Source organism: Salarias fasciatus, chromosome 4, assembly GCF_902148845.1.
Source record: "Salarias fasciatus chromosome 4, fSalaFa1.1, whole genome shotgun sequence".
Classification (NCBI taxonomy): domain Eukaryota; kingdom Metazoa; phylum Chordata; class Actinopteri; order Blenniiformes; family Blenniidae; genus Salarias; species Salarias fasciatus.
The window spans coordinates 14,503,981-14,520,234 of record NC_043748.1 but is presented as its reverse complement, the minus strand read 5'-3'; the positions used below and the strand labels follow the sequence as shown (position 1 = coordinate 14,520,234).

At 44.1% G+C, this 16,254-nt stretch overlaps 1 protein-coding gene across 5 annotated transcripts in view; it reads right to left on the bottom strand.

Annotated features, from left to right (window-relative positions):
- LOC115386500 (thyroid hormone receptor alpha) overlaps nt 1-16,254 on the bottom strand; it is a 128,641-nt gene that overhangs the window by 76,130 nt on the left and 36,257 nt on the right. For all 5 annotated transcript variants that reach the window (XR_003931305.1, XM_030088817.1, XM_030088820.1 and 2 more), the window contains exon 3: nt 6,124-7,390. The gene's annotated coding sequence lies outside the window, so the exon portion shown is untranslated. The remainder of the gene's footprint in view (nt 1-6,123; nt 7,391-16,254) is intronic.

The window sequence follows — 16,254 nt, the reverse complement described above, 5'->3', positions numbered from 1 at the left end:
ATAACTTTTCACTGGTGGATCCACACGGGAGGAAAACTGAATGCTCAGAGGAGCGACGGCTCCGGGTTATTTTTAGGGAAATTGTGGTCAGTGGTCATCGCATGAGTCCATCTGAGCTGCGTTAGGAGGTTCAGCAGTCCATGAGCAACACCGCCACGAGCTGACAGGGGAGCTGAAGTTGAGGGATGGAAGCGGGGACATTTCCAAGTCACCGCACATCTCTGGGGGTTTGATATGATCAATTATTAAAGAATGGCAAGAGTACATCTGTAAATGTGCTCACAGAAGGTTGCAGTCAAAAAACTTGCTGCTCGCATCTGAAATCGATGAAGGTTTCGTGACTGGTTTGGAGGGGAAGAAATAAAATCACTACCAGTGCCGTCTGGAACCGGAACAGAACACGAGTTTGATTTTAACAGAATACATAAACACCTGTTTTGAATTTCTACATTGGTTGCCGCTCTCTTATGGGACCGATATGAATTTTTTCGACTCATTTCTAAATATTTAATGCATTTGTAGCTTCATACATCTTTGACTGCATGACTGAATAAACTCTGAACCCCCCTCAGATCGGGAGGAAGCTACTTTATTCAAAGTTCCTGAGGCAAAAAAGACTCACGATGTCAGTATCTGTTTTTAGGCACAAAAAAGGTGTTTGTTTTTTTTTTTTTTTTAAGGATTAATATTCAACAGTTACCGCTTCTCTTTGAGGGGATTAACATTGAATAAGTCATCCACCGTTCTCTGCCCTTGAATCGTCATCATATTTATTGAGGCGTCAATGTCTATTTACTATGACATTTACATTTTTTGCTCATCCATCATGTAATTCACACTCTCAAGGTGTTTCCCTGAAGTTCTATTTTGTGTGTGATGGGTTTCATAAAAAAAATAAAGGCTGAATGTGAAAAGTGGAGTATAAGTGGAGTATTTGCATACAAATAGCAACATCTTTTCACTCAATGCTTCGATCAAATTTGTTTTTTAGCTGAGAAAAGTCTCGTAGAGCACGTCATGCTATCAGTAGCTACAATAAATCCCTCATATCTCTAGATTGTAGAGTTTGTGTCCTAGATGGTCATTTTATACTGAAGGACATTACACTGAATTTCTGTTTTGCTCTTATTGCAAACTTCACTTTAAAGGTTAGCAGGTCCCCCCACCTCCCTTCCCCCCGACCTCCAATCAACTGGGAAATGCACTGCTGACTGTGTTTTGGTGTCATTTAACATAGCGTGAGCAGCAAGTTAAGCAGAGATCCGCAGCAAGCAGCTGAGTTCAGCGCTCACCTCGGCGCTCCGCCCTTAAACATAATGACCATATCTCTAAATATAAAGTGAAGAGAAGTTTACTTTTTACACCTGAATACGAATATGGAACTATTATGAATGTACTTCGTATGCCCAGTTTTAGTCAACATGGAGGAGAACCAGGAGAAAATGGTTGTGAAAGTGAACAGTCACATTTAACAAGGTGGACTTGCACAAGCCGCTCACTGAACAACCCCATCTGACCCGTAAAACTTCAGCCAACTACATGTTGGGAAAGAAAAAAAAAAAAGACTTCAGAGAGTTTTTTTTTTTTTTTTAATCATCCCCAGGGTGAGGCTGTGTCTGCTGCCTCAGTATATATCCATACATCCACACACGCACACACATGATTGCTGCAATAGTCTCCGAGAGCCCACGGATGACTCATCCATCGCTCCAGTTTCATGGATCTACACACACACACACATACACACACAGGAGCAGACACGGACACACATGTGAGCGCACACACAAAACGAGATAATGAGATCTCATCCAGCTCGCGTTGGCCCGGTGTGCCCTTTAATGCGGCTGCAGAACAAGCGGGCCACTTAGCAATTTATGTGACCTCCCACACGCACTCGCCCGAGCCGCCTGATTGACACGCACTCGCCCGAGCGGCCTGATTGGTCCGTACAGGCGAGCGCCTCCTTGACGAGATCTGAGCCAGCCAGACACGCGACTTGGCCCGTGCACGCGCACGGACGGCAGCCATGACTGGCACACAAACGAGCCCGTGCCATCTGATTGGCTGGCTCGGGGCTCGCCGCCTCTCCGTACCTCGCCGGGTATCCGTGCCACAGGTGGCGGGACGGGAAGGCTGTGCGTTGCCGTGGCAACACGAAGCAAGAGGGCGGGAACAAGCCGCGGAGCCGAGATGTGAGGAGACTGTCAATGACGGCGGGCAACACGTATGTGCTTCCCTCCGGCTGATTGAGCGGGAGGACAGAGGGTTCTTGAGGTGAGGCCGGGACATTGTTTTCAGTGGAATCCCATCCATCTCCGTCTCCTTCTCTCCTCCCTCCTGCTCCTGCTTCCCCCTCGGTAAGCTCTCTATTTCTCTCCTATCTCCTTCCCTATATCCCCACTTTGTCAAAAAAAAAAGAAAAAGAAAAAAAAAAAGAAAGAGCAGTATGTGACCACCTTACCAATGTCCTATATTATGTCAGAGAGAGCAGGAGCGGCGCATGTGCAGCCACAACATTATGACCACCTGTCTAACGTTCTGCTCGTTCCCTCGTTTCACAGCCGGAGCCAGCCCCGGCCCTCCCAACCGTGGACTCTGCGAGACCTCCGGCGTGCGCTGTGGTCTCTGGCACCGACAATGTGAGCAGTAGATCCTTTAAGTCCAGGAAGTTTTGAGGCGGGGCCTTCGTGTTTGTCCAACGCATCCCACAGAGCCGCGATTGGAGTGAGATCTGGACAATCTGGAGCAAAGCGCCTCAGTTCCACGTTCCTGATGCATTTTCGCTTTGTGCAATATTGTGCAGAAATAGATCAGTGCCGTCAGGTTTTGGCAGGTGGTGTCCAAGTAACACCCACGTGGATGGCAGGACATGAGGCTTCCCTTGCAAAGCCTGATCCAAAGCATCACTCTGCCTTCAATGCTTTGTTTTTTATTTAAAAGGTAACCTGGTGAAGCATGGTTCTCGAGTAAGAAATGTACACACACCGCATCACCTACATCAAATTAACACAAAGCCTGACTGATCAGAACGCGCCGCCTTCTTTCACTGCTTCATGGTCGAGTTCTGATGCTCAGCTGTCCATTGCTGGTGCGTTTATTGGAGGACGCACTGGGGATGTTCCTGGTGACGACTGACTAATGTATAAAAATGAAGACGATTGGAGAACGGTTGAAAATGTCAAGCATTGTTCCCAAATTGAGTGACATTTCAAGCGTTTGATCACAGTTATGACGACTGTATGGAGCTTTTAGATGCTGCTGAAATATGAGGCACTTTGCAATGTTAAGTAATTTTGAAATTAGCATTTTTCGTCCCAGCACAACATGTCACATGGCCGTCTTCAAACGTTTCCCTTTAACAAAGTCATGTGGCATATTTGTTTCAGAACCAGAGTTCGCTTCGGTAGCAGTTTGAGGTTTAACAGCTCGTCTGCTGGATCAGACCACTTCAGCCAACCTTCGTTCCCCACATTCATCAATGAGACTATGATCCTGATGCCACGTCAGCCCTCTAGATACAAACTGACCACAGTGGACTGGAAACACAGTCTTGGAGACGCTCCCATTAAAGCTATATGAGTTTGGTCTTTGGGTACGAAATGTTCCCTTGGTTCCTGATCGATCCCACCTACAAACCGGCGCCATGACAGATGAGGCAACCAGAAATATTCACCTCACCCGTCTCTGGTCATATTGTTTAGGCTGATCACTGTGTTTATGTCAGCTCAGTGACGCTGCTCCACATTTAAAGTGAATGAACTCGGCTGACAATGCTAAGATGATTTCTTTTTTAAGAAATCTAGGCCACATAGCATCATTCCCTTTTTGGCGTTCTTGATACAGTGACGGCTCCTTTTTTTTTCTCCGCGAGATGGAGAGAAAAAAAAAAACATCCGGCTTTGGTTTATCTGATCACATATGAAAAGGATTCTCTGAATGATGGGCAGCCAAACCTTCCCAGTTTCCCTTTCATTCAACAGCAGCTTTAGACAGCCGCAGAAGCACGCGGCAATCATATCTATACACCACGGAGGTGAATTCTCCTCTGCTAAATCCCACATGAAAATACAGGATTATAATGAAGCGGTGAAGGTTAAAGCTGGGCAGACACTTTCACATCCTGTGAACTCGCGCTACACATTTTAATTGGCCGCTCTGCACAGCCACGACCTGACCGCTCCGCTCGCACACGGTGCAGATCAGCTGACCCGTGTCGACCCACGCCGAGTTTCACATTTAACGGAATGAAAGCGCCGCTGCTCTTTTTGTTTAGCAACGCCTCTAATGCAGTTAATTTGAGCCAAACAACAGCCTCCTCAGCAATTACGAGCGAAGTTTACTTTGTTCTGCGGCTCTCCGTTAAGTGTGCGAGGTATGGAAACAAAAGGAGATTACCGAGCTGCAGCTGGCTGCAGATTAGAGATGGTCTGAGTTCGGTTCCAATTCAACTTCACATACAATAAAATAATACTCTCCTTTTTTAACAGTAAAATTGTCAGCTTCTGAAGTAGTGTCCATTTATATCTGTAAATTCATTCTATTTAGAAAAACGATTAAATTACACTGCGGCGCATCATCAGCTTAATACCTAACTGAATCATCAAAGTGCTAAATACCATCGCTAAGGATCCAATAAACACTGAAACCAAGTCGTTGTTGTACCTCCGATGACAGCCGTTCCCCTCGCTCGTACATAACTCCTTTAATATCGCGGGTTCCAGTGAAACGCGGTCACGGTGTTAAATATTGCGGTTAACCACGTGTTTAGGCAACTCCTTTCAGGAGGCTGCCGTGAATGTTCGGTTTGGCCCGGGTTTCGACGCGCTGGCCTCAGCCCCTCACGGATTCCCTGAAGCGGTCATCCGATCACGCCGCCGCAGCAACTGGCGAGATGATGACGCTGGTGTCAAATTACAGACGCCTCGCGCAGCATGACGGCGAGCTGCTGGAAAAGAAAGCGGAATCTGATTTAGCGGAGATTTTAAATACAAGACCAGACTGATGAACTGCACGAATGGCATAAATATGGATTTTTTTTTTTTTTTCAAGCGTTCATTACGAAAAGCTGCACTAACGTGGAACCACTGGATGTGGAAAATCCCTGAAAATGAGAAAAACAGATGCTTTTTGAAGTGACAGCAGTGAGTTTCGTGGGATCGCTGGGAAAGTGCTCAAACGGCAGCAGAGCCAAATAAAATTCGCCGTCTGCCAAAAGTCCAACCGATCATTTCAAACCGTCGTGTTAACAGCTCGGCTGGCAGAATGACCCCATCAGCGCCGGCTGATCACCAAAACACCGCCATCTCATCTGAATATGGACGACGAATTCTGTGTTAAAAGTAGGCTGAATTTGGAGAATCTGCAATACCAGAAGGTTCTTTTTTTTTTTTTTTTTGTTCTTTTTGGATACTCGATCGATTCCTCCCTCCCAATCCCGGGTTTCTCGGCCTTGAATTTACAGCTGCCTGCGAAGGTTAACGAACACTGAACCATCTATAATAAATATCCTTGTAGTAAAAATAAACAATTCCGTAGTAATGCAGTTTAATGGTCCCATAGAGGGAGCAGGTCTTTCTTTATGAATACACATTATATATTCTATTATTCCAGCGAGTGTAAATGTCTTGTTTACAACAGCCGTCAAGTCAAAGCCGAAACGACCACTCATGGCCTGAATCATGATCATCTTTGCGGCGATAAGTGCGAATGCACTCCGGGTTGTTTCAATCACAAATGTTCTGTGAGGAGAGACATTTGTTTGAGGTTGTCTCGCCGAGATATATTTTATTGTAGGACAGTTCAAATTCAGCTAATGACCTTTACAGCAAAGCGTTCCCTCCATCCCTCCTTAATCTCCCGTCTGTCTCAACTCTGTATCATGTAATAAGGCAGAAATGCCATTTAAATGTCAGTTAGTGATGCAAAGAAATGAAATGATAAGAAATGAAGAGGGGGAAAAAATAACACCAATGCTTGAAATATTCTTCTGTCATTCAATAATATGAAAGTAGCGGGCGAGAAAACGTCTGTTGTATTTGCGGTATTGCTGACACACTTGCCTGCAGAGCTTGTCACGGAGGAGACAATAAGCACGCTGATAAAGATGAGAAAGGGGGAACTCACCATTGCATTCTTCTCTTTCGTTGTTCTGCTTTTGTTTCGCCTCTCACAGGGTACGGATCTTCTCTTTACTTTCCAGGTTGCACAGTGCCTCTGCGTTAAATCTGCCCGGAGCTTCTTTGCTCGTTGCGTCTTGCCTGCAGAGCGGGAAAAGCCGATGAACTTCTCCTGCTCCTGGGGTAGCTTTGCTTCTCTGGAGGCTCCGCAAGGTGAAGCGTAAACTCACAGGCAGCGGGGGGCAAACTTCTGAGTGTCTTCCGTGATCTCTGAAGGGCCCCCGTAGGCAAGCGCTGATTTATGCTACTGCTTAAGAGTGTGAGGCTTTGTGTATGACGCGACCGCTGCAGGAGCAAATGAAGTGAAGTTTTCCTGCCAGGCTCTGCTCCTGAGTCTCTCGCTTCGCTCCTCTGGAGGCCTCCCTGGCTACTGTTGCTATAATTCTCGCCTCAGAGGCAAACGGAAGATGGCAGAGTGAACTGTCTACAGGGTAGATTGAAGCACCACGCTGGAGAGCACGTGTTACCCGCTGGGCAGATTAAAGCACCAGTATGAATGATGTTGCTGTGAAAAGTTCCCTTATGTTTCCTTGACTTGCGCGGCTATCTAGAAGCTGTGTTTGCTGAGGTATATAGATGCCCGACAGATGATGCCGTGGAGAAGGAGGGACGCCGTTGCCCTTCTTCCTTCCAGTAATAAACCACCCTCCGGCTTCAGGCGAGTGTGGATGGGTTCAATTCAGGCAGTGAGCAGGGCAGAGCTGGCAGGTGGCAAGAGGTCCAAGGTCATTGCTGGTCATCACGGTTGCAGTGAGAATAGTCTGAGAGGCAATACAGGTTGTCACGATAACAACAGTGAGAGGTCACGGTTGCGTTTTCCTTTTGCTCCGTGTTCCAGTCACTGAGTTGGCTGTTTCGGTGGAGGAGGTAGGCAGTGGGAGGAAATCCCTGAGGTAAAATGGAAAAATGTTGCACGAAGAGAAGAAGGAGAAGAAGAAGAAGAAGGAACCAATTCCTCTTCCTTTTCTCTGGGAGGTAACGAGCAGAACTGGTTTTCACTGACTGGATCGGAGCAAGACGCCGAGAGGTAAAACTGTGCTGTATCAATCTTAAGTATGTATATCTTTCTGACTTATATTATCTATATATATCTATATATATGATAAAGAATGCTGGTGGTTTTGCCAGTGTCTCTCTGAAGGTTAGCTCATGCTTGGGTCTGCCTCTCAACAAGCCTCCCAACTGGAACAAGTAGGTTTCTTCAGGGGCTCCACCTGCGGAAGAAAGAGCACAAAAACAGGTTAGACCGACCAAACCGTAGCATTACTTCTTATTCGGTGTAATCACCAAGGACTTCCAGTCTAAAGGAAGGAGTGGAACAGGTTCGGATTGTTGCTTCAGGGTCTGGGTAACTCTGCCCCTCACCCCCAACCAAGACAGAGACAGAAATATGCTTCATTATCTCTGAGGAGACATCTGGCATGCGCTCCGCAGAGAAATACCCATCCTGCTCGGCCCAGAGTTTCTGACCAACTGGGGAGGGCTCACGAGACATGACTGCACCTGTGCTGGAAAAAAAACCCAGATCGATGCTCATAATGAGTTGATTCACCGCGCAAACCAGAATTAACACCTCACAGTTGTGTGCCTCTGCCAGCCAATACATTGCAGTTGACATTAATGCCTTTCCAGACTCATATATTCAGCGCAGACAGCCAAGGACTATAATAAAAGGTATTAACTGTACACTTCTCTGAGATATTGCATCGGCTCCAACATGAGGTCACTATGACCTTGTCTTTTCACTAATTTCCTGGTTCCTCACGGTGCCAAAATAGAGGAATTATGAGGAGATTGTCTCATGAAATTCTTGAAACATTGACATAAAAGGGACACATGAAGCCACCGAGACCTTGACTTTTGATCTTGGCCCTAAGAACCTCATAGCTTTAACCTTTCGTGCCAAATTTAAAGAGATACCCTCGATACATTTCGTAAGTATCGTGATAATGAGAAATAAAGTGTGTTCCCACTCTCGGTGTGATTGCTTCCAAACAAAGTCTGTTCACTTGCAGTTCTGATTGAAGACTGAACGTCGAACTGACTCAACAGCTTTAAAAAGACCAATCACAGGCTTCAAAAGCTTCATATCCCCGAGGGCAGACCATGATCATATTTGATATGCACAATGAAGAAATTCCTGCTGCTGTTTTGATGCCTTTATACATCTTGCTAAGCTGTTGGAGAGTTCTTAGCTGGTAAAACTCCCACCACAATAATCCCACATGCATTGTGCTGCATTTATAAGCTCACCACACAGCGTTTTTGTGAAGGTTATGTTGTAGATACAATGTCACAGCAGCTGTTTAGTATGAGTTCGCTCACATTTTAGTTGAAAATGCAAATGTAAGTGGAAAACTAAAGTTTTTTTGTTTTGTTTTTTTGTGGTCAGTTCCGTCACCGATAGGAGCAGAGAGAGAAAGTCTTCCTCTCCTCATTCTTAAATGCATCATCCTGCTTGTAATTTGACACCATTTCTCATTGTCCTGCTCGACCTAAATACATCACACCTAGAGGGGGGACTAGGAGACAAGTTAGAGGAGTGATTTATGACTGAGGAGTGCTTTTGAAACTATAAATGATGAAAAGGTGCCACCTTGGTGAATTAAAGAAAACTCGAATCAAACAGTGGCTCTGAGCACATGAAGGAGCTCCAACGCTTTTCCTGCTTTTATCTTGTGTAAATTAAATGTACACATCTGAAAGTAAAGCCTAAAAGTAAAGCAGACCCCAAAAACTGCATTTTATGTTGAGTGTGTGTATGTGTGTGAGGGTTTGGCTTCACTGCAATGCATTGTCTGATAGAGGGTCTGCAACCTTTCCAAGATGCAATCTGGACAGCGTCCCAAGGACAGTTGGTCCGAACTAGTGTCCTCCAACATGGATGGGATTCTTTCCATTTCACTCAGGTCACACAGCTTGTTAATGATTTATCCTTCTTGATGCCAATATGAATTCATTTGTGTCAAGATTAACCGAAAGAGGTGTTTTGATTGAGCAAATTTGATTGAAAATGAACTTCATGTGGACTCCTCCATCCTTTCAGTCTCTTGGAATTCCCCAGCTCTGTTGCTTAAATTTAACCTCGCAGGGATCCAAATCGAAAAGACTGCTCCCATACTTTTCATTTTCAATTTGGCAGCTGCTCACGTGCGGCTGTGCAGGATTCCGTCGCCAGCCTGCGCAAATCTGGTCGAGCACGTTTCCCTAAATGACATTAATAGTAAACATATGCGCCACTCTATAATTACACGTGCCACAGTATGGTGCGTTTGGAGCGGCAAAAACAATTAATGTCTGGATCGCGGAAATACTTTAATTGACGCTTCTTTCATGCGAATTCCAGCGGAGGGTTACTCGCACACTGTTAAAAGCACGGCAGACGGAAGAAAAGGAGATCTGCGCGGCGCAGAAACTATTAAACAGCAGCATGTAGTGATGTGTTCCTGCGTATGACACAACTGTTCTGTGCTGGTGATGGATGCTATTAACAAACAAATGCAGAGAGTTCACGCTGCAATAATACCAGGCTATGGGACTTGTTCAGCATGCAAAGCAGCTCCTGGTTGGAAAATCTATTGTTGGCATTCTGCAATTTGAATGCACACAATGTACAGACACACACACGCACACACACATTCCCTGTTAATCTTCCTCCATCTGTCCAAGCTGCTCCTGGGCTGGGTTTCACTCAGACGGAGACGTATAATAGCTCGCGTCCGCCGCCGCCGTTAGGAGTCGAGGCCTTTAATTTAAGAAGATTTTTAAGAGCGTTTTGTATAAATGACAAAGACACACACTATTTTTAAACAGCGTATTTTCCAAACCGAGCCTTAAGAACTCTCCGGGCACGGTTAGTGCCACTTGTGGCGGTTAATGCATCGGCGGCTCTTGATGCATTAACGGCGAGAAAGGATGACCACACACACACTTACTCCCACTCTCAAAAGCTCGCGCTCGCGCACTCAAACACAGCTCACCTATTCAATTAAGCCACAATGTGCTCAAACATCACACCCACACACCGGGACAGAGTTGATCTTGAATGGAGGACCAGACCGGAGCTCGGATTCAAAGAACATTTCTAAAGGGTAGCGATGATTAATTCTGCCGCTAGCCGGAGCGCACTTACATCACCATTATCCATGCGACACATGTCGTCAGTGTGAGCGAAATGAAAGAGGAGAAGAAGAAGAAAAAGTTCATCAAGTTCAAACTGACATTATTTTGACACAGCTCACTCTGAGGGGTTTTATTTCCTTATCTCACGGCTCCTTCTTTTATGGGACGTAAAGAGGCCACACTCCACGCGATCTTACATCTCGTGTGTCGCGCGGGACGGGTTGGGGAGCCGCGGCAATATGCAGATTTCTGACAGGCGACACGACGGATTGCTTTTTGAAGGATGAAAAAGTGGCAGCTGGGCGATGTTGACTCGGGGACGGCACACACTGCCATGTGTGAGAGCGCTTAAAACTCCCGATTTATGGCACTGCCTTGGTGACGTGAACCGGTATAATAACAGTCGCATTCAAAAGTGTCGCTCTTCATGTTGACTTTGTGTCTCTTTGGAATCACTCTGTGTTTATTTTCCATTTCTTCGTGGTTTCTCTTTGTCCCTTCGCATCTCTTTGTGATCGTTCCTGATTCTCTTTGAGTCGTTTTGTGGTCGTTAATGTTTTTTTTTTTTGTTGTTTTTTTTGTTGCTTGACAGTGGCTCTGTCTCTTACAGTCTTCTGTCTTTGTCTTCTTGTGGTTCTTCACTCTGAGTTGTTGCATTGTGTCTCGTTCTAGTCGCTTCATATTTGTGGTTACAGTGAATCTCCGGTTGGTTAGCTTTCTCTCGTGGGTGTTCCTTCATTCTTTCTATTTATATGAGATCTCTGTGTCGCTGCGGTCACTTCATGATTCTTTGGGTATTGTTGGTTCTTCTTTGGGTCATATTCTTGAAATTTGTTTTGTGTGTTTTGGCCATTGGTCTCGTTTCTCTGGCTGTTTGTTTCTTCGCTCTCGTGTCTTGTTGCTGTCACCTCATATCTCTTCGGATCATTTTTTCCTTGTTTCTTTTTTGGCTTTCTCTCCCTGTGTTTCATGTCACTTTACATCGCTTCATTCCAGCTGTTTTGATGTTTCTTTATAGATCTTTTCAGAGTATGTTTATCTGTGTTTACACTTCAGTCTCCTTCTTTCTGGTTGAGGTCTTTGTGCTCATTTTCTGTCTCTTTGCAGTAACCTTGTCCTTCTTTCCGAATCTTTGCGGTTCGCTTAACATACCTCACGGCCGTTTGATATCTGCTCAAAGTTTTCTTGTGGTATCATAGCATCTTTATAAACCGGCTTGTAAAATTTGCTTCACATTTTGTTTCTTTTTCTTGTTGCTTTAATTTCGCCTTTCACACAGTTGTGGTCGCTCTCTGTCTCCTCTCAGTTTCTTTTTTAACCCGTTCTGTTTCATTAATATTTCTTTGTGGTTACTTTGTTTCTGTTGGAGTGTTTTTCTTTGTTACGCCGTGGTCACTTTGCAGCACATTGTGTTCGCTGTCTCTTTTTTGTTGGGGGTCTTTTTTCATTGACCTTACACGATAAGCAATGTCAAAAGCTTTGGTGCAAAGTTTCCAAGGTCTGCCTCCTTACTCTTCATTACTTTGTGGCGAAAAGTACAACTAAAAGCAGCTCACTGCAGTTCTCATCTTTCCAAAAAAAAAAAAAAAAAAAAAAAAACGAATCTCCCACGGAAACAACCGAGAGCTCAGCAGAGGGCCTAATTAACCAGCAGCAGGGAAAGCCGAATGAAAGAGACACCCAGATTAATGTTGCGAGGGGAATCTCAGGGAGGGAGAGGCAGGCATGAGGAAAAGAAATATTCACACAATATGCATCATTCTGTAAGGACGGAGGTGACTTCCCTCCCCCAACAGTTACAGTGACAGATGTACAGTACAGTCTGCGCTCAGTAGTTCACTGGAAACACTGTACGAGAGTCGGGGAGGTAATAGCTAATGGTTGGTTGCCTGCCAAATTAGCTGCGAAAACAGAAAAAAAAAAAATTACTACGGATCTCCAGAATTAACCACTATTTTTCCGGCTTGCTTTGTGTTGTGAGAGAGGAATTCCTATTTCTTTTCAAATGCAGCTACAACCAAAAAAAACCTAAATCCTCTGTAACCATTCCATATTTTTACCTACTGTTTGTTCATTTCCAATTTTACCCAACTAAAATAGACTCAGATGAAGAAATTGTGTCAATGACACACTTTAACATTTCAAAAGGGATTTAAATTTAATGAAAAAATCTAATCTTGGTACGTTGATAGTGGGAAGATGGGATGTACAGGGAGGAAATTAAAAACCTAAATGTTCGACCACAGAGAGTCAAAAACCAATGAAGGTTTTTCTGTTCTCTTGAAGTAAATAGCTCCATTCATGACTCTTGCTATTCAATAAATGAATCTATTTAAATCTAATACTATGACCATTCAAAAGTGGATTTTCTTACGTTTTTCTTAGCATTTAGTAACACACACACGCACACACACTTACAAGAAGAAAGATGAAAAACCCATCAGGTACTCATGTTTTATGCCCACACTGTACCCAAGTAGAAAATTGTGCCATAGAATCGAAGTGAATGTCTTTTACCGTTGTGGCATGTTCGCATATAAAGTAATTACCAGACTCAAAGGAAACGAAAGGTAACACAAAAGAGTCGATTCACTCTGAGGCATGTTCTGATATATAACCTCCTTCTGCATGTGCATTATATAGGTGTTGTGGGAAAGTATAGAAGAAAGCAGGTTAAACCCCGGACAGGTTTCCAGTTCATCAAGGAGCAAAAACCAGTTTATCTGAAGAGGAAATTTCTGAAATTCAGGCTCCGAAAGGCTTTATATTTTCAACAATTCTGTCACAAATTCAAACTAGCAGGATTGTAAAAAAAAAAAAAAATGATAACATATCCATTGATCATGTTTAGTTCACCAAAATTGCAGGAACAAGTAAAGTAAACCTGAAATAATGGCTGCTGGAGAAAGAGCAAGCTTATTTGTGAGACCGAATTTCAAGGTACGTAGACGGCAACATCATCGACGTACGTGTTTGTATTTAATGGACGTTTACATAATTCACACTTCAACAGACCAAACTCTGGAACATGTGCAGCAGGAGACACACCGTGACAAGGTCAGAAAACAGAAAGAATTGGCCTTTTTTTTTTTCTTTTTCTTTTTTTATTTATTTATTACAGAGAGACATATTGTTTGTAGAAAGCCGAACAAATCCTTTCTTTTCTTCTTTATTTTTTTTCCTGGAGTGTTGCAGTCTCTCTGCACATGTAACTCTAACCTTAGACCTGGCAGATGAAAGCAGGACACCAGAAAGGAAAGCTATCCTTGAAGCGTCAACAGAAGATCACACTGTTCTGGCTGTGTGCGCACGTCCGTGCGTGCGTGCCTGTGTGTGTGTGTGTGTGTGTGTGCGTGCGTCTGCTGCTGCTAAGAGGCTGGCACACTGACCTGGAGAGAGTAAACACAGGCTCTGTCTCAGTTTTTGGCGGCACCGAGTGATGAGATCATGGAGTTGTAACTTTTTTTTTTTTTTTTTGCTTTTTTGCAATCCGTGAGTCATTCACGATTTTGGATGTGGGCGGATTAAAGGACAAGAAAACGCCTACTGCTCTGGCTCTTCGTACACTGTCAAGTAACACAGTGTGCTTATTCGGCTCAGAGTGCGTGTGTGTGTGTGTGTGTGTGAGTGTGTGACCTTGTTTTCTGCTCAGCAGTTTAACATTGCTCTGCATCAATCAGAATAAAAGGTTTTTTTTTTTTTTTTTTGCAGCGCTTACTGGAGCAACACTCGCACTCACTCCTAAAAAGCTCCAGTTAAAAAAAAAAAAAACAGAGAAAAGATAGGAGCATTATCTGTGGACATAATTGAAAATGTGTTGCAATGTTTTGAAGCCGCATGTGTGTGTGTTTCATTCTCTTTCTTTTTTTTTTTAATTTGGTAAGTAGCTGGGCTGTAAAATTAGGGTGGTACGCTTGTTAGCGAGCGTTGCGGGACTGCAGAGGGGCTGCGCCAGCCGAGCAGCGCTGCACTCAAAGTACGCATGGAAGTACAGGCAGGCGAAAAAAAAAAAGAAAACCAACCATGTGATCATGTGAAAACTGGTGAAGCCTGTTAAGCAATCCTGCAACCGCTGTGGTGTTGATGTGGGCGTTCACTTCCCACTGATCTCTCCCTCTCTCTCTCTCTCTCTCTCCCCTTTCATCTGGAGGCATTGAGACAAGGTGCACAGGCGGAGTTGGCAAAGCAGGAGAGCAATTAAATCCGGGATGATGCACAACTGAATCGATACCTGGGTGTCATAACTTTTTACCGGTCCTATAAATCACAGGCACAGGTGTAAAACACCAGGCGTAAAAACGGGATGACGGGCATGCGATAATGCCCTTCGATTAGCAGTTGCGTCATAAAATAATCCGGGATGCATTAAATTTGTGAAGAGCTGAAAAAAAAAGGAGGGTAAAGGAGTTGGGGGGTTGGGGGGGGGGGGGGGGGGGGGTGGAGCTTGTTGAGGAGGCGGGCGGTAACATTTTTCAATGTGATGATGTAGATTAGTCCAAAACGGTCGACGATGTATCAGCGTGAGCCTTCAAAGGAACATGCTGGTTGAACACAGCGGGAGGCCCGTTGAACCATTTTCAACCCATAAACTGCTGATTTTTTAATAAACCGGGAGTCAGTGTCAATATTAACACTAGCAGAGATGTGTCTCATGATAGCGCAGCCGTTAGATGGAGTTTAAAGTCGGGAAAATGTGGAACTTCAATGCATGGTGGCACATTAGACCCATGCTGAGGCGAGGAAATACACCCAGAAAGGCTTTTACTACATTTTACATCGTAGAAACAGCTGGATACACGCAATTATTTCATAAATAAACATGCTAAATATTTTTTTTTTTTTTTCAAGTTTGTGTTCATTTCAACAATGACATATTTAACGCTTTTGGAAAATGTGACTCTCAATTTACACTTTACAACTACATGAAAATTAATGATGTTCAATGAAGACAGAGTACTAAAAGATTCTTAAATAATGTCTTGGGATTAAAAAAAAAATCTAAATAGTTAGAATTTTGCAGCTATTACGCATAAATAAATCAAATGAAAGCTTTGCAAACCCTTTGTTGAACCTTGGGTGCTGAAATGCAGATGTGAAGAATACCATATTGTATTTGTATTCAAGAAAAAACTTATATAAAATCTTAAATAAAAAGTTTCATGTTAAAAAATAAAGTTTAAAATTATAACAATTATATATTCTACCATAAATGGAATGGAGGTGTCTGGTTTTCTCCTGCTGTTAATGTTAGTTTCTGCTTTAATCTGCCACCCGTTCGTACATGACACGGCCGTATTTACACACTGAGCGGACCAGCATGCATTAGCTGAGCAAACAGCCCATTAATGGAGCGGCGACCCAACAAAGGTGTAGTTTGCTTTCTTCCCCCCAATCAACTGTTATACACAGTCATGTTGGGGACAGGTGTCCCAGAACACCTTCTTGGTTTTATCTGCCTTTTTGTTGCCACCCCAAAAGTTTCCGATCTGATTAGGATCCGGGGATTAGGCCGGCTAATCCATAAATTTAATTTTGCTGGTCTGGAACCGAGATGCTGCTCGCTTGGTGGTGTGTCTTGTTGAGACACTCATTTCAAGGGCAGCTCCTCTTCAGAACGAGGCAACATGACCTCTTCAAGTATTTCGGTGCGTGCAAGCTGCTCTATGATACCTGGTTTGGTCTCACACGACTGTCAGAGAAGCATCCACACATCATGATGCTTCCGCCACCGTGCTTCACTGCCTCAGTCCTGACAGGTAACAGACGGCCTCTGAAGCTTTCCCACTCTGGCTGTTCTCGATCCATCCTGATGTTCTACTTCTGGTTTGACTTTTCATTTCAAAGCAACAGAGATCATTTTAGTCCAACATATCACTTTCTACACTTCTTTCTACATTTTCTCCCCTCCAATCAATATTTTAATCGAAGTACATCCATCCAGACTCACGAGAACGCA